The following is a 22480-nucleotide window of genomic DNA, read 5'->3' on the forward strand; positions in this document are numbered from 1 at the left end:
TTTTCATTTTCTGGGTAAATACCCGGAAGTGGAATTAATGGATTGTATGATATTTTTATTTTTGAGGAACCTCCGTCTTGTTTTCCGGAGTGAGCTGCACCAACATTCCCACATTTATATTCCCACAAACAGTGTGCAAGGATTCCCTTTGCTCCACATCCTCGCCAATACTAGTTATTTCTTGTCTTTGATATTAGCCATTCTGATTGGGTGTGAGGTGATATTTCATTATGTTTTCAGTTTGAACTTCCTTGATGATTAGTGAATATCTTTTCATGTATGTTGACCATCTGTATGTTTTCTTTGGAAAACTGTCTATTCAGGTCCTCGGCCCATTTAAAAAATCAGATTGTTTGTTTTGTTGCTGTTGAGTTGTCTAAGTTCTTTTTACATTTTGAGTAGGAGTATGAACCTTTCATTGAGTGTATCATTTGCACATATATTCTTTTGTTCAGGAGGCTGTCTTTCATCTTATTGACTTTTTTTTTTTTCTGTGTAAAAGTTTTTTAGTTTGATGTAGTCCTGATAGTTTGTTTTTGCTCTTATTTCCCTTCCATGGGGAGACAGATCCAGAAAAATGTTGCTAAGGCTGACATCCAAAAGTTTATTGCCTGTTTTCTTCTATTATTTTTATGGTTCCAGGTCTCACATTTAGGTGTTTAACTGATTTTTGAGTTTATTTTTTTTTTGTTTGCTGTATGAAAGTGGTCCAGTTTCATTCTTTTGCATGTAGCCGCCCAGTTTACTAACACTGTTTATTAAAAAGACTATTTTTTTCCATTGTATATTCTTGCTTCCTTTGCCATAGATTAATTGGCCATATAAGCCTGGGCTTGTTTCTGTGTTCTCTATCCTGTTCCTTTGATCGATGTGTTTGTTTTTCTGCCAGTACTGTACCGTTTTGATTATTATAGCTTTGTAGTGTATCTTGAAATTTGGAATTGTGTTACCTTCAGTTCTGATTTTCTTTCTAAAGATTCCTTTGGCTATTCAGGGTCTTTTGTGGTTCTATACAAATTTTAGCATTATTTGGTCTAGTTCTATGAAAAACGCTGTTGGTATTTTGATAGGGATTGCACTGACTCTGTAGATTGCTTTGGGTAGTATAGTCGTTTTAACATTAGTTTTTCCAATCCATGACCATGGTATATCTTTCTATTTATTTGTATCATTAGTTTCTTTCATCAATGTTTTATAAGTTTTCAGAGAATAGGTCTTTCACGTCCTTGGTTAAATTTATTCCTAGGTATGTATATATGTATGTATGTACTTACTTACTTACTTATTTATTTAATGCAATGGTTAATGCATTAATTTTTCTTTCTGCTAGGTTGTTATTAGAGTATAAAATGTAACAGATTTCTGTATATTAATTTTGTATTCTGCAACTTGACTGACTTTATTAGTTCCAATAATGTTTTGGTGGAGCCTTTAGCATTTCCTATACGTAGGATCACGTCATCTGCAAATAATGACAATTTATTTCTTCCTTACTAATTTGGATGCTTTTTATTCCTTTTCTTTGATTGCTGTGGCTAGGACTTCCAGTACTGTATTCAATAAAAGTGGTGAAAAGTGGACATCCTTGTGGTGTTTCTGATCTTAGAGGAAAAGCTTTAAACTTTTCATCATTGAGTATGATATTAACTGTGGGTTTGCCATATGAGACATTTATTATATTGAGGTATATTCCCTCTATAACCATTTTTTAAGAGTTTTTCTCATGAATTGTGTTGGATTTTGTCAAATTTTTTTCTGCATCTATTGAGATGATCATATCATTTTTATTATCATTACTGTGGTGTACCTTGTTGATTGATTCATAGACATTCAACCACTTTGCATCCCTGGAATAAATCCCACTTGATCATGGTGAATGATCCTTGTAATGTATTCTTATATGTGGTTCACTAATATTTTGTTGATAATTTTGCATCTATGTTCCTCAGAAATATTGGTCTATAATTTTCTTTTTTTATAGTGTCTTTTTCTAGTTTTGGTATCAAGGTACTGCTGGCTTTACAAAATAAATTTGGAAGCATAATTTTTTAGAGTAGTTTGAGACAGATAGGTATTAACTTTTTTTTAAAGATTTTATTTATTTTAGAGCAATAGAGCATGAGCAGGGGGAGGGGCAGAGGGAGAAGGAAAGAATCTCAAGAAGACTCTGCACTGAGCATGGAGCCCAATGCAGGGCTTGGTCTCATGACCGTGAATGACCTGAGCTGAAACCAAGAGTTGGACGTTTAACCAGCTGAGCCACCCAAGTGCCACTCTTTCTTTTTTAGATGTTTGGTAGAATTTTCCTGTGAGGAAATTGGATTCTGGACTTTTATTTCTTGGGTTGTTGGGTTTTGTTGTTTTTTTTTTATTACTGATTCCATTTCATTACTAGTTAGTAATCCATCTGTTCAGATTTTCTCTTTCTTCTTGATTCAGTTTTGTAAGAATGTATGTTTCTAGAAATTAATCATTTCTTTTAGGCTGTCCAATTTGTTGGCATATAATTTTTCATAGTAGTCTCTTATAATTGTATTTCTCTGGGGTCAGTTATCTCTCCTCTTTCTTTTCTGCATTTATTTATTATTTCTTTAAAATATCATTTATTTATTCATGAGAGAGAGAGAGAGAGAGAGAGAGGCAGGCAGAGACACAGGCAGAGGGAGAAGAAGCAGGTTCCCTGCAAGGAGCCCGATGTAGGACTAGATCCCAGATCCCAGGACCACACCCTGAGCCGAAGGCAGACGCTCAACCACTGAGCCACCCAGACATCCCTTGCTTTTATTTATTTGAGCCCTCTTTTTTTTTTTTTAACCTGATGAGTTGAGCTAGTTGGTTACCAATTTTCAAAGAACCAACTCTTGATTTCATTGATCTTTTTTTATTGTTCTTTTGTTTTTTGTTTTTGGAGTTTATTTTGTCCCTATTTTGTATTTTCTGCTCTGATCTTTATTGTTTCCTTCCTTCTACTTTGAGCTTTGTTATTTTTTCTAGTTCCTGTAGGTGTAAGGTTAGATTGTTTGAGTTTTTTCCTGTTTCTTGAGGTAGGCCTTAGAACTTCACTTTTAGAACTGCTTTTGCTGCTTCCCAAAGATTTTGAATCATCATATTTTCATTTTCATTTGTCTCTGTGTATTTTTTAATTTCCTATTTGATTTCTTCATTGACTATTGGTTGTTTAGTAACATGTTTTGCCTTCACATGTGTGTGTTTTTTGTAGTTTTGTTTTCTTGTAATTGATTCTTAGTTTCATACCATTGTGGTCAGAAAAGGTGCTTGATATAATTTCAATTTTCTTAAATATATTAAGACCTATTCTAAAAAAAAAAAAAAAAAAGACCTATTCTGTAGCCTAAAGTATGATCTGTCCTGGAGAATATTCCTTGTGTACTTGGAAAAAAAAAGTGTTTTCTGCAATTTTTTGGATGGGATGTTCTGTATATGTCTGTTAAGCCCATCTATTCTAATGTGTTGTTCAAAGCCACTCTTTCTTTATTGTTTTTCTGGATGATTTCTCCATTGGCGTAAGTGGGGTAGTATAGTCCCCTACTATTATGTATTATTGTTTGTTTTTCCCTTTATGTCTGTTACTTTATATATTTAGTTGCTCTATGTTGGGTGCATAGATATTTACAATTGTTCTATCCTCTTGTTGGATCGATCCCTTTTTCATGTAATGTGTCTTTTTGGTCTCTTGTTTACAGTCTTTGTTTTTAAGCCTATTTTGTCTGATATAAGTATTGCTATCCTGGCCTCCCCCTCAGTCCCTGTTTCCAATTGCATGGAACATTTTTTTTCCATCCCTTCATTTTCTGTTTTTATGTGTCTTAGAGTCCCTTGTAGGCAGCATGTAGCTAGGTCTTTTTTTTTCTCCCCAATCATTCACCCTGTGTCTTTTGATTAGAGAATTTATTCCATTTACATTGAAAGTAATTATTGGGCAGCCTGGGTGGCTCAGCGGTTTAGTGCCGCCTTCAGCCCAGGGTGTGATCCTGGAGACCCGGGATCGAGTCCCGCATCAGGCTCCCTGCATGGAGCCTGCTTCTCCCTCTGCCTGTGTCTGCCTCCCTCTCTCTCTCTCTGTGTGTTTCTCATGAATAAATAAATAAATAAATCTTAAAAAAAAGAAAGTAATTATTGAGAGATTTGTACTTGTTACTGTTTTGTTAATTAATTGTTTCCTGATTGTTTTTGTAGTTCCTCTCTCCTCCTTTCTTCTCTTGCTGTCTTCCTTTGTGACTTGATGACTTCAGCCTCTACCTCATTTATTTCTGCTCTAATCTTTATTTCCTTTCTTCTACTTGTCTTGGGCTTTGTTTGTACTTCTTTCTTTCTGTCCCCTTTAGGTATAAGATTAGATTGTGTTTTTTGAGTTTTCTTATTTTTTGTTTCATTCTTTTGCGTGTAGTTGTCCAGCTTTCCCAACATCTTTGTTGAAGAGACTTTTTTCCTATTACATATTCTTTTCTCCTTTGTCAAAGATAAACTGACCTTATAATTGTGGGTTTATTTCTGGGGTCTCCGTTCTGTCCTATTGATCTGTGTGTCTGTTTTTGTGCCAGTACTATACTGTTTTGATTACTACAGCTTTGTAGTATAATTTGAAATCTGGAGCTACTTTGTCTTTTAAACCATTGCTTTTTACAGAAAGATAAAGAAAAAAAAATAATATAAAACAAAAAGAGGAAGAAAAATATAATAGGAGAAGAAAAAAAGAACAAGAAAAGAATAAAACTGACCAAAAGTAAAAACAAGAGAAAATTTAAAAAGTAAAAAAAATAAAAAATAAAAATAAAAAATGCAAAACAAAAGCAACACAAAACCATGGTTTGTTTGGTGCCACAGCACCCCAGGGAAGCTGGAAGCTGGTGTGAACTTGTGGGTCCTGTGCTCCCTGATGTTGTAAGCTCACCCTGAGCTGGACCCTGCTCAGTGTGGGTTTTTAAGGTGGAGGGGAACAAAATATTTTTGTAGTTCCTTGGCACTTTTAAACTGTTTTTTTTTTCCCTTGTGCCTCAGGGTGACTGGGGCTGATGTGTGCTTGAAGATCCTGGGCTTGCTGAGGTCACAAGCTCCCTGTGGTAACCAGACCCACCAGCTATGGCATCTGGATCTTTGCTTTTAGGGTGGAGGGGAGACAATATTCCCACAGTTCTTCAGCCCTTTTAAACTCCTTTTTTTCCTATGTTCTAGCACCAGTGGGCTGATGTGGGTTTGCAGATCCTTGACTTCCTGAGGTTACAAGCTTTCTGTGATGATCTGACCCACCATTTATGGCATTGTGACTTGCTAATTATGGCATCTGAACCATGCCTTATGATGTCCAGATCCTGCTCTGATTTGGGTTTTTAAGGTGGACGGGGACAGAGTGTTTCCACAGCTTAACACTCTTAAATCTGGCTTCTTTTTCTGTGCCTCACCATGACTAGGGCTGGTGTGGGCTTGTGGACGCTAGGCTCACTAATTTGGCAAGCTCACTCACTAAGATGATCCGACTCACCTATTTTGGTATCCGGATTCTGCTCCAGTCTAGGCTTCTAAGGTGGGATGGGAACATAAACTGCCCTTCTCCGAACTCTCTAATATGGAGAGTATTCCACAGCTCCTCTGCCTCTTGGCAGATTTCTAGTGCTAGCTCTCTTACATGCCAGTGGCTCTTTGAAACCATGGCTTTCTTGTGTGCCTAAGGTCAGTGGGATCTGTTCCCAATTCCTCAGTACTATCCCTCCCCACTGCCATTTGCAGTGTTGGGGGTAGAAGTTCCCTGATAACTGTCTCTTTCCTTGTTCTCTCGCCATTTTTTCTATCCCTGGTAGTTCAGTAGCTGTTCAGTCAGCCCTCATTTCTTCCTCAGGAGGATTTATTCTATTCAGAGGTGTAATTTCGTGAGTTCAAAGTCTTCCTACATTGCCATCTTAAACCTGAACTCTCTTTTTACTACTTTTGTCTTAACCTTCACACTAGCTTTATAAGTAATTTTTTAAAAGATTTTATTTATTTATTTCATGAGAGACACACAGAAAGAGGCAGAGACATAGGCAGAGGGAGAAGCAGGCTCTCTTCAGGGAACCCAATGTGGGACTTGATCCCAGGCCCAGGATCACACTCTGAACTGAAGGCAGATGCTCAACCACTGAGCCACCTGGACAACCCTAGCTTTATAAGTAATTGGTCTACTACCTTTGAGAGAGAGAGAGAGAGAGAGAGAGGGAGGGAGGGAGAAAAGCAGACCCCTGCTGAGCAGGAAGCTTGATGAGGGGCTTGATCCCAGGACCTGGAGATCATGACCAGAGCCAAAGGCAGATGCTTAACTGACTGAGCCGCCTAGGCACTCCAATCTACTACCTTTGCTATATATTTTCTGTTATGAGATTTTTACCTTTTATCATTTTCTTCAAGTTCTGTTCTCTTTTTTATTTCTGCTTTTTGAGAAGTCCCTTAAACATATCTTGTAAGGCTAGTTTAGTGGAGATGAACTCTTTTAACTTTTATTTGTCTGGAAAATTCTTCATCTCTCCTTCAATTCTGAATAACGTTGCCAGCTATGGTATCCTTGGTTGAAAGGCTTTTTTTTTTTTTTTTTTCTTTTAGCACTTTGAATATATCATGCCACTATCTTCTGGCCTGTAAAGTTTCTGCTGAAAAATCAACTGAGCTTTATGGGTTTTCCCTTGTACTTAATTATTTGCTTTTTTCTTGCTACTTTTAAGATTCTCTCTTTAACTTTTTTTTTTTAAGATTTTATTTTGAGTAAGAGAGCACAGGCAAGGGGAGGAGCAGAAGAGGGAGAAGCTGACTCCCTACTGAGCAAGAGCCTGATGTGATGCTTGATCCCAGAATCCTGCGATCAAGACCTAAACCAAAAGCAGACACTTAACCAACTGAGACACCCAGATGCCCCTCTAATTTTTGACATTTTAATAATTATGTGTCTTGGTGTGGACCTCCTTGGATTCATCTTCTTGCAGGCTCTATGTGCTTCCTGAACCTGGATTTCTTTTTCCTTCTCCAGGTTAGGGGAATTTTCAACTATTATTTCTTCAAGTATGTTTTCTGCCCCTTTCTCAATCTGTTATCTTTCTGGGCCTCCTATAATGCAGATGTTAGTGTCACTTAATGTCCTGGGGATACTTCAACTTATCTTATATTTTAAATTTTTATGTATGTATGTATGTATATACATACATACATATACACAAAAGTATGAGCAATACTAAGAGTGGGGGAAAAAATATATATATTTTTCAATCTCTTTATTTTGCTGTTCAGCTTTGGTGCTTTCCTTTACGCTGTCTTCCACATAGCTGATCTGTTGTTCTGCATCCTCTATTCTGCTGTTGATTCCCTCTGGTGTATTTTTTCATTTCAGCTATTGTATTTTTTCAGCTCTGACTGGTTCTTTTTTAATATTTTCTATTGATTTCTTAAAGTTCTCACTTAGTTCACCCACTCCTCTCATTTGCTGAGCATCTTTTTTACTATTTACTTTGAACTCTTTATTAGGTAGACTGCTTGTCTCATTTTGTTTAGTTCTCTTTTCCTGAAGATTTGTCTCATTCTTCATCAGGACCACATATTCCTCTGTCTTCTTTCTGGATCTCTGTGTTTGTTATTATCTAGGTGGGTCAGATACACCTCCTGGTCTTGAAAGTAGTGACCTTGTGTAAAAGGCATCTGTGAGGCTCAGTAGTGCAAGTTCCCCTAGTCATAAGCATTAGGTGCTCCAGAGGTGTCCCCTATATGGGCTGTGACTACTACAGGCAGGCTATGTGTGGACCTGGCTTCCCTCTCCCTGGTAAGGGTCTCCTGGAGGGGTGCCAGACCTGACTGAGGCTGTCTACCTGGTATGGTATCATGAGGCAGGAGCCCCTTTATAGGGATGTCTGCTGGAAGGGGTAGATTGGTTGGAGCAGGGCAAGTGGTGCTAGAATAGTATTGGAAAGTGTGAGAGCTGGCCCCCACAAACTTCTGGCCAGCTCCGCTGAAGGAGGGTAAGAAAAATGGTACCCACCAGTACTTCCATTCCCAGAGAAAGCTCCTGCAAATCCCTGCCCCTCTGGTGCATGGCCTAATGTTAGTAAGTCTCTTCATGTGTAAGCAGACACTTTTCAAACTGCTGTTTCTGTGTAGGGTCTTGGACTGAGCAATACTAAGAGTGGGGAAAAAAATACTAAGAGTGGAGTCTTGGTTTCCTGTAGCCTTCCCTCTCTCCTGGAGTTATGCTCTACTGATTTTCAAAGACAGATGTTATGAGAGCTTGTCTTGCTGGTGCAGTTTAGGGCTGGGAGTGGCCAATGTGGGGCCTGATCCTCTCATGACCCTAGGAGGACCTCTGTGCCTGTGAAGTCCCTCCTGCTTGTGGGTCTCTGCCACACCAGGGATTTCATTCCTGCCTGCATCTTCTTCCCTCCCATCCTTCTTGATGTGGCCTTCTCTTTATGCCTTTGGTTGTCAACGGGAGATCTGTAATGCCAGTCTTCAGGTTGTTTCCAAAGTGAGTTGCACTGTATGTAGTTATAGCCTTGGTGTGTCTATGGCAGGAGGTGAGCTCGGGATATTCCTGCTCTATCATCTTCCTTAAACTGCAGCCATTGTATCTTTTATAGGTTCTGTGGCATCTGATGTATCCAATCATGCCTAATTAATATTAATCATGATAATAGCATGTATCCTGTTTTCTGTTTACTCATAAACTGCAAGAATTATATTTTCCCATGTGTAACAATGATGTGGGTATAGACCATCCAAATCTAAGTGTGTTTTTGTGCTTTTTGGAAAAACATGCTGATGTTCAAAATGCTAAACCTTGTATTCTTTTTATGCATGAGGATCAATCCAGTCTGGAACCAGTTAGGAGACTTTCCTGTTTCAGTGTGGAACTGAAATTTTGATGAACTACTGTTTCTTGCTTTTGCCTATACCTGGATTAGTTCATAACGCCTATGAAATGTTTGCCTTTTCCAGAATGGTCATAGTCAGGGAAGCATTCTTCAGTACTTTTATCACTCTGATTATATTCTGCATCACAACTGAGTGGTTTTCCATGACTGAGATTTCCTCATAGTCATAATGGGTGTTTCTCCTATCCCATGGCCCCATTTCAAAAGCCTAACATAGTCTGGCCTCCAGAGATTTAACCTTTTAACCTGTCCTTCAATGCCTGCTAAACATTTGGATGTGTTGCCATTTCTGTGAAGTGCTAATGTCCCAAACGGACCTTCTGTTGAGAGGGAATGGTGACCTACTTTTGGCTTTGAGAGGATCTGAACCCTTTTACTTAATTATTGTGTGATCTTTGGCATGTGTATCAGTTTGGGTTCAACCAGTGGAACAGACCAATAGCAGATGTATATATTAAGAGGTTTATTGCAAGGAATTGGCTCGTGTAACTGTGGGGGCAGGCTGGGCAAGCCTGGAATCCACAGGGCAGGCTGTGAGGAAAGGCAAGCTAGAACTTTCAGACATGGGCTGAAGCAGCTGTCCATAGGTGGAGTGTCTTTGTCTTGGAAGAAGCCTCAGCTCTGTTTTTAAGGCCTTTCAACTGATTAAATCAGACCCACCCAGATTATCTAGAATAATCTCCCTTATTAAGGTCAACTGATTATGGACTTTGGGCTTTAATCACATCTACTAACCACCTTCCTGGCAACACTTAGTGTTTGAATAATTGAGGACTATAGTCTAGCCAAGCTGACACAGCAGAAAGGCCATCAAAGCAAGTTACTTCACTTCTCTGAGCCTGCTTCCTCGTCTGCTAGACTACCACTGTAGGGTTGATGTGAGGATTGCATAAAATAAGGTAGGTACACGGTATGGTGCCTTGCACGTAAGGATTCGGTAAAAGATCATTCTGTTTGTTGTGGTGGTGGCAGTGGGGGGAGGGGTGACAGTGGTGACTGTGCTCTCACTGACAAAAATGACTTAATCCTGTTTTTTTTTCTTTTTTTGTTTGTTTTTTTTTTGTTTTTGTTTTTTTTTACTTTCCTGCTTAAAATTTCTTCTCCATCTTCATTTTTCTTCCTCAAGGCTGTAATGGAGGCTTAAAGTAGCTCACTATTCTGTCTCTGAAAAAATGTCTTACTGAAATCCAGGCACATGATTTTCATAGCCTTCCTTGATGTATCTGTCAATACTACCACTTCTTTCACCAAAAAGACCTCACCACCTTACTTGCTAAAAGCTAGTGGAATAGAGGAATGCCTTCTCCAGTGGCATCAAAATCTCTCTTCTCTCTCTCTCTCTCTTTTCTCTGGTCATAAAATATTTATTAAGGTATACTTTAGGGAATATAGTGAATATAAAGTTTAGGATCACAATATGAAGCAATTTCACTCCTCTCAAAAGTCAGCCCAGCCCTCAGTGCTCTGCAGATATAAAACCACTGGTAAGACTTCCTAAAGGCAGTTTGACTAGGACAGAAGAGGCATTTCATGAACATTTACAACTAGAGCATCTGAATACCTCTTGTAAGTGCAAAACCACACCACGTTACACTAATGCAGTAACAATGCATTCATATTGTTCTCATTAGTCATTAGTAGTCAGCTTTGCATAGAACATCAGAAAAAAGCACAATGGCACTCAAAATGGGCTAAAAAATGAATCTCCCCTTGCAAAACACATTGTAATGGAAGAAGACATTTTTTTTAATTTCTCTAAGTGACTCAGAGTAGATATGCATGAGAACTGTTTCTCTGTAAGAGGCTATCGTTATTAAGTTTTGCTTCTTTTCCTTTCATTTAAACTGCAGTATAACCCGTAGCTGGGCAAATAATCGTACACTCTGAGTCTCACTTTTCTCAGCATTCAGGTGAGTGTCTTGGACAAGATCACTTCTTTTGTTCCTTTAGCTTCCTCTTAATTTTTTATTGTAAATTAAGAAAACCAGATATGTTTTTAGGATGTCCTCCAAAAATGCTATAGTAATTTTTATCTTTGAAGATCAAAAGTAGTTTTTTCTAGATCAAAACAGATATAAATAACAGGCAGCACTTAAATATAGTTGAATTAAGTAATAAATAAAAATTTACCTGGGGAAATCTTTCCCTTCCCCACCCCATCAATAAGAAAGAATGTCTTTGCCTGGGTGGCGAAGTCAGTTAAACGTCTGACTCTTGGTTTCAGCTTAGGTCATGATCTCAGGGTCGTGAGATATTTATCAGATTCTTCACGGGGTGTGGAGTCTGCTTAAGATTCTCTCTCTCCCTCGCTCTCTGCCCCACCTCCCCTCAAATAATATTTTTAAAAATGATGTGTGAACAAATGAATGAATTTAAGAACTGTTAGAGTCTCTAGGCATGCCATCTTTGGCATTGAATGTCACACAGGCAAGTGAGTGGGCCATATTCCTCATGGCTTAAAATGAGCCAGGGTGGATCTGGTTACCTGTGTGACACATCCCTTCTACTAGTAAGGAGGGGCCAGGGATTTCCCAAGCTTGCTCAGTGCAAAGGCATATCCTGCAGAGCATGTATGAGGTAGGCTGTGGATTTGCTTATATTGCTCCCATTGGGATATGTACTAAAAATAGCCTTAAAATGAGCAGATGTGGGATGCCTGGATGGCTCAGTGGTTGAGCATCTGCCTTCGGCTCAGAGTATGATCCTGGGATCCTGGAATCCTGGGATCAAGTCCCACATTGGGTTCCCCATGGGGAGCCTGCTTCTCCCTCTGCCTATTTCTTTGCCTCTCTCTGTCTCTGTGTCTCTCATGAATAAATAATTAAAATCCTTAAAAAAAATGAGCAGATGCCCTGGCCTTCATGCACAGTGTATACTATAAGGCTCTCCATATCTGCTTTTGAGGGCACAGTGTTCAGAGTGGAACACAGACCAGTTGTTTGGGTGTGAATGGGAGAGAGAGAAAGCTTATGGCTTTTTCTCACACCCTAGAATGAACTTAAAAACCTATTTTCCAGTTAGTAACACAACCAGGTAAAAAGGACATGGTAGAAAAGAGCTAGTCTAATCCCCTGTTGGGACAGTCACCTAGTAAGCAGAACTCATCAGTGTGGTCTTAATGTATCCTGCATATCGTTCCAACTGTACATATTCATCAGGCTCCTTACAAGCAGACGTTCTGCTGTGGGGGCTGGGAATATGACGTTGACACAAAAGATCGCTCCTTCATGGAACCTAAGATCCAACAGATCCTTCCATGTATCCTGGAGTTCTAGGTGTTATCCCATGGCTGGAGTGCTGGTGGCGATGTGGTGAAATAGATTTATCAGGGAACAGGAGCTACTGTACAGTCTTAGTCATTGAGGAACATGGCCCACTCACTTGCCTGTGTGACATTCCATGACAACGAGGTTATTCCTATGGAGTGTAACAGTTCCCAAGTGGTTTCTCTTCTCTTTCTTTTCTTTTCTTTTCTTTTCTTTTCTTTTCTTTTCTTTTCTTTTCTTTTCTTTTCTTTTCTCTTTCTTTCTTTCTTTCTTTCTTTTCTTTTCTTTTCTTTCTTTCTTTTCTTTTTTTTTCCTTTTCTTTCTTTTTTTAGAGTGAAAGAGCACAGAGGGGCAGGGGGCAGAGGGAGAGGGAGAATCTTAAGCAGGTTGCATGCCCAGCACAGAGCCCAGTACAGGGTTTGATCTTTTGAATCCTGAGATCATGACCTGAGCTGAAAGCAAGAGACAGCCACTTAACTGACTGGGCCACCCAGGCACCCCCACCCCCAAACTCAATTTTAAGACATGAAGCCCAACACAGTGCATGCAGCTGGGACTACTTAACCCCCGAGGCTCTGACACCTGCACAGTGTTTAGTCTTACTCCCAGACCGCTTTCCCCAGCCCAACAAGTTGTTTTCCTATCTGCTGAGTGATTCTCTGCATCCATTCTAACCATTCAGGAGCTCTTCCCTCGTGTGAACATTTTGCTTTCTGCTGTAACTCTTAACTTGAGGTTCTCACTTTGCCTATGCTGTATTTGATCACAGTGAGTAAATTCCCTGCTGTTCTCTCTTTAGCTTTTTTGTTCAACACGCCAGCCAGACATTTGGTTTGGCAATGTAAATGTCATACTGGTCACTTTTGCAAATGGTATATTTTGAGGCATTAGTCAATTTGTTAGATGTAATCTGAATCCAAAAGGATGCTGTTAGAGTGGTGCCAAAGAAGATTAAACTTAACTCCAAAAAGGGCCAGTAACTAAATATTTTTTTAAAAAAAATGCAGATGTATGAAAGGTAAAGATGTGGTTTAACCATAGAAAAGACAGATTTGGGTTTACTTAAAGTCCTGTTCAGGAGTGTAAACACTCACACAGCAGTACCTCCTCCATCAATGTCTGGCTGGATGAAAAAGGCAAAGAACTTAATCAACTGTGAAACTCTTTTTCTTTCTTGTAAAAAGAGGGAGTTAAATTAGACCATCTGTAATGCCAGTTACAATTCTAAAATTATACTGTCCATTCATTCATTTATATAAAGCCCCGATATATTAAATAAAAGATAATGCAGTCTTATAAATAATGAAAGAATAGTCAAAACATTATCAATAAGAGATTTGCTCTCCTTTCTGGGTAGACAATTCCTGGGTGTTCTGTTCTGATCACATCACACAGTGATGCACCAATGTGTATCTATCTCTACCCTCATGCATGATCTGATTGCATGATGGTGTAACTCTTGAAGATAACTAAGGTACAAGTCAAATTAAGGGCTGGACTGGCTGCAAAGCTAGATTAAATCAGAAATATAGTGTCAGAGGGGAGTCTGGGTGGCTCAGTCGGTTAAGCAACCAACTCTTGATTTCAGCGTCGTGAATTCAAGCCCCACATTGGACTCCATGCTGGGCATGGAGCCTACTTTAAAAAAAATCCCTGCATGAAATTTCTACATGAAAATAATTATCTAATTAATAAAAAAAATCAATTTCTCCCACTCCTTCTGAAGATCATAGGAGATAATCATCGCATACATAATTCAAAACTGTGATCAGTGCCTGAATTAAAAGCTGTGTTCTATGAAGCTATTCAGTTTGGAAACTATTAGCAGTGTGATTCTTACGCAACAGATTTAATTATTTCCTTCTCTTGCTCAAAATCTAACTGTGGCTCCCTATGGAATTTTAGATGCCATGTAATATTAGGGCTTGCGTAGCACAGTACAGTCTGCCTACTGGTTTCATCCTGTGCTGTTCTCTCATTCATGAGTCAAGCAACAGCCACAGGGCACTAGGGGACACTCCCCAATCATATCACAGTCCCTCATGGCTCTGCCTCCCTGAGCCTAGTTATCCTTTGCCTGGAATGTCCTGTTTTCAAATCAGAGTAACAAATTTACCTGTCAAGACGTAGGTCAGATGTTAACTCCTACAAGAAGCCAGCCTTCTCTGACTACTATCCCTAAAACCTGCCACCCGACTGGGGCTCCTTCTATGGGATTATGGTAGCACTTTGTAATTGATCCCATTACTGAGCTTATTCCACTTCACTACAATTATCTTTTTACTGGTCAGTCTGCCTCACTAGACACAACTCCTTGAGGACAGGAACCATGTTTGTATTCTCAGTTAATATAATCCCTGACATATCACTCACACTCAACAATTGAGGGAATGAAGTATCATTTGATAGCTCGTATTAGATCAATTCCTAACTATTCCGAAAATATTAGATCTATATTTCCCCCTACTTATCTAAATAAACTTGTAATGAACAAATGAGTTAACAGTAGGGAAATAAAATCACAAAGGTATAAGAAAAAATATATATGAATATTTACATAATCTTAAAGTGTGGGCTTCTGAAGGGTGATCCTGAAGGTAAAAGCCATGAAAGAAACATTAAGTTAAAATTTCTGTATATCAAAAACCACCCTAAAATTAAGACATATAGAATAAACTGGAGAAAAGCTTCCCATGCTCTTTGTAACCCATCCTTCCCTCCACCCCTAACCCCTGATGTCATCCAACGAAACTTTGGTCTTTCTTCTCTTTTCCACATCTTCTGTCTTCGCTTCCCTGCAGCATGCGATGGGCATCTCTTACATAGACCCTTGTATAAGGTGGAAACACTTTCCCTTTGAACCCCTAAGTCTCAATTCTGCCTGAGGATTATAATCTCCTATTTGGACAACTCTCCCTCTTTTCCAAACATTCCAACCACCTGCCTCTTCTTTCAGCTCCTTCTCTGTGTCTCTTGCTTTCCTACGCAGCCTGTACTCTGTGACTATTTTACTACGATATGGACATGACTTACTCATTTGTCCTTTGACCTTCTGCATACTTCCCTGGCAAGCGATTGACTGTGGGTAAGACCGTCTGTCTTCTCTGCTTTGGTTCTCCAGCTATTGTGCAATCATGGACAAAACAGTATGCCAGCAAAGCTCCACATCCATGGAATCTAGGGGTGTATGGTTTCCCCTTTACCATTTGGAACTCAAAGCAAGGAACAGAGTCTTAAAGTAAAAAATAAAGCTAAATCCATTTTTGAGATAGTCATACTTTGTCCCAGGGTCTTCCACCTGGGTTTCTTTCTCACCATACCTGAGCCTTCCCCCTCTAAAGTGATTTAATTTTAAGAACCATCCTCAGGACTTACCTTTTAGATATTCTTGCTGTGTTTGATGCCATGGCCAAGAGAATAAAATTACATCCCTACATAGGAGAGACTGATCCTTCTGTGATGTTTCAACATCATATCTAGGGTATGTAGTGCTTGATCCACAGGTGGGATCCTGATCCCCACATGAAAGGTTTTTGGCTTTCCCTGTCTGGTGCATGCCATCAAAGCCTTATTTTCTCAGCGCATCTGGAAAGTGTTCAGAGTATAGCTCTGAGTGCAAGCTTCATTACAGAAATGAATAGGAGCCCAGGTAAGAAGCCAGCCATTCAGGTTGGGCAAAGGGTGGAATGCATTAGGATGAAAGTTGAGGCTTTTAACAGGAAGACTAACTTCTAGTAGGGAGGACAGTGCAGAGGTACCCCGTGCCTTGTGAGAGGTGGCCCATGAAATAAGGGGGGCTGAGATGCCATGCTAGGCAATTTCATTAGCTCCCTGCTAATAAATAAAGCTCTGATTTCTCAGTGGGACATCCAGGGCCCTCCATGAACTAGTGCAATCTGCCTTTCCAGCTTAATCTCCTGTTTCACTACCTGTCCAGCTGTACTAATGGATTTGCTCTTCCCCAATAGGTGTCTCTCTCTCTCTCTCTCTCTCTCTCTCTCTCTCTCTCTCTATATATATATATATATATATATATATATATATATTCCTATTTCTTTCTTGGTTGTATGTATGTCTTATAAAAGTAAGACACAAGACTTATAAAATTTTGGAACAATACATAAAAAGAGAAGAAAAACCTTTGGCCACTCAGACAAAATACCTGAAAACATTTCACTGTCTCTTTCCATGTTTTTTTCTCCCCTGAGTATACATTTTCTTTGTTTCTTGTTTTTATATAGTCTCTGTCTTTCATCCTGCTTTTTAAAGTAAGCGTTGCCTAAGCATTTTCCATGTTCATAAAACTCAGACACATCATTTTAATTTTATTCTTTATCAACAATAGAAGTTTATTTCTCACAATTCTGGAGACTGGAAATCTGAGGATGCCAGCATGGTCAGCTTCTGGAGAGGATACTTTTCTGGTTGCAACCTGCCTACTGCAGAAAGAGAATGAGCTGGCTCTCTGGCCTCTTGATAGGGGCACTAGTTCCACTCATGAGGAAATACCCTCATAACCAAAATACTTCCCAAAGGCCCCACCTCTCAATACTATCACATTGGGGATTAGATTTTTAACATATGAATGGGGGGTCACAAACATTTAATCCAAAAGCAGCATCTAAGTAGGTTCTAAGGAAAAAAATTTATCTTCTTGTTTCTTCCTCAAGTTGCCAAATTGATTGTGCCAGCCACTCCAAGAGCGGTCTCCTTGCAGTGTTGTGTAAGGAAGGTGGGGTGAGCAGAGGGAAAGGTGGTGGGAGAGCAGTTTGCTTTTGAGATTCTCTACGTGATGGGTATCAAAACCTCACTTTGGGAAACCTGTCAAATAGCTGAAGCCCTGACTCTCCAACCTTGCAAATGATGACAGATGTAAGAACTTTCTATGGAAGAACTACAAGGATTGAAAACAATGTTCATGTAGTGGGGCCAGATACACAGACAACAAGGCAGTGTGGCTACTGAATAAGAGTTACGTGCTTTTAACGTCTCTGCTCCTTGGGTTAAAAATTTGAAACTCTGACTTTAAATTAAATAATGGCCTGTTAACCTTAAAAATAAAGCTACCAGTTATTTTACTAACAAAAGATGGGTTGATACAGGAATAAGAGAGAATTACAATCTGGGACAAGCAAGCTACCAGAAAACTGTAGACGACACTCCAGCACAAAGGAGAGAAGTGCCCTTTCATAGCAGAAAGGGGGCAGTGGGGAAGGCAGTCATAAATGGAAGTCCCCTGGAGTAAACTGAGGCTGGCAGTGTCATGCTTCTCGTTGGCTGGATTGTGACCATCTCTTATTGGCTAGGTTGTTGCTGGCGGATAGTCCCATAATATCCAGGGGCAGAGAAAGGGACCCTCTTCCTGTTGGGTCTCCAATTGAGGAGTGGTCAGGCCTCAGAGCACCGCTGCTGAGCCTCTTGACTCCATTTTTGTGAGGTTTCTCATTAATTTTCACAAGGGCAAATACCAACTAAAGCTTTGCTTCAAATGCAGCAACTGAATGGAGCTACAAAAAAATAAACACTTTCCTGGACGACAACTTAGAATTCCTTCTTGGTCTTCCTTCATCCAAGCCACATCCATTCACCAAAGATGATGCACTTTTCAATAAACAGGAATAGTGGCGATGCCACAAATAAAACCCTCTCATGTAGGAAGAGACATTAAATGTCGTGGGTTTTTTGTTTTGTTTTGTTTTGTTTTTGTTGTTGTTGTTTTTTTACCTACAAAAACAGGATGTCAATTTATTAGTGGATGCAAAATATCCCTATCACAGGCATTGTCTGGGTATCCATATGGGTCCTTCATTTTTCTCCCTGGAGGTAGACCCATGTAAACATCCTGTCTTTAAATCAAAGCTCAATTTCTCCTCCTCTGCCAGCGTCACTGAGGCTGAAATCATGGGAAAACCAGGTTTTCATGGGAGCAATTTTTCTGTAATAGTAAGGTACGTGTTAGAGTCTGAATACTTTTCAAAAATAGCAGTGTGAAGGGTCTGTCCACACATTCTGAGAACAGATGGGAGTTTGAAAAATGACACATTTATGCCCCTGTATCTTACTATCCCTCTTTTATCCCTATTTTGAGTAAGATATTTTGCAGCTTCAGAAACTAATCTGGCTAAATATCTGCTCTTCCTCAGCATTCAGTGGGCTCTTTTTTTTTTTCAAAAGATTTTATTTATTTATTCATGAGAGACACACAGAGAGGCAGAGACACAGGCAGAGGGAGAAGCAGGCTCCATGCAGGGAGCCCAATTCGGGACTCGATCCCGGGACTCCAGGATCACGCCCTGGGCCAAAGGCAGGCGCTCAACCACTGAGCCACCCAAGCGTCCCACAGTAGGCTCTTCAGATTGACAACTCAGGAAAGGTGGTCACTGAGAGACTCTTTCATGCATTTTCTAAGCATAGTAAAAATTCAGACATAAATAAATCTTGAGGGACTTTCATGAAATCTCAGTGAATCTAAGCCTCATCCTTATTTTGAATTTTCTAGGTGATCAGCATTTCTGCATGGTGAATAATGATCTGGGGATCCGGTTTCTGGTCAGATAGGTCAATTTAGTATGTGTTTTGTTTCATATGTTAGAAGGTAAAATTTATTTTGAAAAAATCCAATTTTACCCATTAAACTTGTGTCAGGAGATGCATTTTCTAAAACTTGACCCTGACATGCATTCACTGATGCAACAACTAAACGACATTATTAATGACGGCATGGGATTTTACTGGATCCATTTGTTTTGCCACCTGCTCATGATGTTCCTTTAGCCTGAAAAAAAAATGTTGCTGTTATCCCATCACCCCAAATAGAGTGAGGTGTTCTTCTGTCTGTGTTCTTGTAGCATAAACTCATACCTGCCTCTAGATCTAATTTCACCTACATGTGCACAGACATATTCAGGATGATAAACTTCTTAAAAAAAAAAAAAGATTTGAGAGAGAAAGAAAATGAGCAGAGGGAGAGGGAGAAGCAGACTCCCTGCTCAGCAGGGAACCTGATGCTGGCTTGATCCCAGGACCCCAAGATCATGACCTGAGCTGAAGGCAGATGCTTAACTGACTCACCCAGGTGCCCCAAGGATAATAAGCTTCTTGACAGCAGGTTACATTATGCTCTTAATAAATACTAAATACTCTCCTGAGCAAAAGCTTTTTCATGATTTGTATATAATACTACCTATAGATGGTATTGTTTATGAATAGTACCAATTAGTACTTTATCTATTATGTGACTAAGCATCTTACAGTAATATGGTAGTGATAAGCAGTTTTTTTTTTAAATTTTCTCTTGTAATGCATTACCACAAACCTATAAAACAGTTACTACTTTTTATTCTAGAAAGCTACTTCAGACTGCCAAATCCCCGTCATAGGGGATAAAGGGAAAAACGGGGGGGAAAAACTGGTAAAAATGAAGTAGTGGTAGGAAGTAGGCCTACTTGTTCGTGAAATAGAATCTGCATATCCCTTATTGTGGGAATTTTATTATTACCAGTAGTCCAGGGGGGTGAATCTGTTAGTTTGGATTTCACATCTCTTTCAGTTTCTCTTTTGAATGTCTGGGGGGTAATGAAGTGAAATGTAGTTTCCTCTTTCAGCAAACTCTGTTATGTGTCAGGCTCTGTGCTAGGATTTGGGGATAACAGATGATATGGTCCTCAAAACTTTCTAGAATTGGAATTTACAGTGGATCTCCTAAATCTTTTTTTCTGCCTCTGTTCAGTCTATGAGCTGAAATCTTTTGGAATCCTGAAAAGCAGGATATCAGTGAAGCAATGGAAAGTACCAGAAGCAATAAAATTGAAGAGTGTGAGCATTTAGCACTGAGTAGGACATAGCATCACTTTCGTGGCATTCTTGACAAAAGTTCATAACCTGAATTTAGTTATGAGAGAATATTAGATGAGCTTAAACTAGGTGACATTGTGCACAACTGGCCAGTACTGTACAAAAACCTCAAGGACAAAAGGAGACTGAGAAACTGTTACATTTTAAAGAAAACTGAAGATGGATTACAGACTCTAAATGTTTCATGGGATCCTGGACCAGCAGATGGACATTAGGGGGGCAATTAGCAGCATTTGAATATTCCTGGTCTTGAGGTCAAGTAAGACATTACCATTTAGAGAACCTGATTTGGGGTATGGATTATCAGAAACTAAGAAGCAAATGTTTACGTTGTGCAAATTGTTTTAAGCACAAAGTTATTCATAGGTTAATTTAAATGTTAACATATAGCACACTACTGCAATGAAAGTAGGTAGTGGGACAAAGTTTAAGTTGTATGAAAAAACTATTTTTTCCATCCTGCCATTGCCTATGAATGTGTGTGTGCTGTGTGGATGTATTTTCTTTCAAGCATAATGTCAAATCCTAAATTTGAACCCTTTGTAAATGAGTCTAAACCAAATGGCTGCTCATTCTCCCCTGCTTATGATTCCCATGCAGCTGCTAATTTTCCCCAATTTATTTTCATCTTTGAGGAACTGATACTGAATGACAGACCTTTAAAATATTATACTGATGACCATCACCAGGGAAATGCATGTAGAATGCTAATGTCATTTTAAATCACTAAAACCTTTGTAAAAGACAAGCATGCTATCATTGTTCAATCTAAATACTGAATTATTTTATTGAGTTAAATAACACATACTACCCAACTCAACATCAAAAACCCCAGTACAAAAGGGCAGAGGACCTGTTAGAAAGTGGGGGAGGGACAGTCAAGTATCTCCCAAACTGAGAAGATACTTTGAGACTGGAGAATGAAGCAGGCCACTCTGTAGAGTTTACACAGAGTTTCATTCAGGGTAACTTACGGACATGGGGCATCAGGTGGAGGATGATCCATGGTAGCTGCATAGTTATTCTCACAAAGTTCAGACTTTAGTTCACAGATTTTACAGAGTGAGGGGACACACAGAAGGGCATTGTAGTGAGACCAAAGAGCTCTCATGCACTTGTTTGACAGCTACCCTTTAATTAGATCTTGTGACATTACCTGTGCATCAGAAAAGACAGAAGACTGTGTTATCTCTAACAGATTCATGGGAGGCCAAACTAAGCCTTCCCACCATCCGAGTCTTGGCAGACATCTCTAAGGTATGTATATTAATCTCCGAGGGGCCAGAACACATAGCCCCAAGAGAGGTCATTGATCAAACATGGCCAAAGATGGAGTCAGTATTGTCAGCACTCTTACAGGCCTCAAGTAGACATTTTCCCAAAGATCTACAGATGGTCAGCAAATACCTGAAAAGATGCTCAACATCACTAATCATCAGAGAAAGAAATGCAAATCAAAACTCCAATGAGATATCACCTCACACCTGTCAGAGTGGTCAAAATCAGAAGACCAGAAATAACAAGTGTGGCGAGGGTGTGGAGTAAAAGGAACCCTTGTGCACTGTTGATGGGAACATAATTTGGTATAGCCACTCTGGAAGACAGTATGGAGGCTCCTGAAAAAACAACAACAACAACAACAACAACAACAACCCAGAAATATCCTATGGTACAATAATTCCTATACTGGGTACTTACCAAAGAAAATAAAAACATGGTTTGAAGAGATATATGCACCCCTATGTTTATTGCAGCATTATTTACAGTAACTAAGACCTGTAAGCAACCCAAGTGTCCATTGAGAGATGAGTGGATAAGGAAGATGTGATGAATATATATATATATATATATATATATATATATATAGTCACAATATATATATATTGTATATAGTATATTGTATATATATGTATATGTACATATATTGTATATGTGATGAATATATATATTCTTATATATAAGAATATATTGAAGAATGTATATTCTTATATATATATATTCATAAATATATATATATTCATCAAGATGTGATATATATTTGTATACACACAGCCATAAAGAAAAGGATGAGATCTTGCCAACAGCATTGACGGACCTAGAGATACTATGATAAGTGAAATAAGATTGAGAATGATAAATACTATACAATTTCACTTATGTGGATCTAAAAAACAAAATAAGTGAATAAACAAAAAGCAAAACCAGACCTATAAATACAGAGAACAAACTGATGGTTGCCAGAGAGAAGGCAGTTGGAAGGCAAAATGGGTAAAGAAGAGTGGAGATACAGGCTTCCAATTTTGGAGTGAATAAGTAATAGGAATAAAAGGTACAGCACAGGGAATATAGTCAATGATATTATAATAGTATTGTGTGGTGAAAGATGGTAGCTACACTTAGAGTGAGCAGAGCATGACGTATAGAGATGTTGAGTTACAATGTTGTGCACCTGAAACTAAT

The 22480-nt window shown here is 39.1% G+C and overlaps 1 protein-coding gene across 7 annotated transcripts in view; it reads left to right on the forward strand.

Annotated features, from left to right (window-relative positions):
* The window catches only part of ARNTL2 (aryl hydrocarbon receptor nuclear translocator like 2), a 112894-nt gene that overhangs the window by 9548 nt on the left and 80866 nt on the right, over positions 1-22480 (forward strand). Inside the window, exon 1 of one of the 7 annotated variants that reach the window (XM_041736080.1) lies at positions 9394-9799. The exons of the other annotated variants lie outside the window; for them this stretch is intronic. The gene's annotated coding sequence lies outside the window, so the exon portion shown is untranslated. Of the gene's footprint in view, positions 1-9393; positions 9800-22480 lie in introns of those variants that run through there. 7 annotated transcript variants of the gene reach the window in all.

This window comes from Vulpes lagopus, chromosome 21, assembly GCF_018345385.1.
Source record: "Vulpes lagopus strain Blue_001 chromosome 21, ASM1834538v1, whole genome shotgun sequence".
Lineage (NCBI taxonomy): Eukaryota > Metazoa > Chordata > Mammalia > Carnivora > Canidae > Vulpes > Vulpes lagopus.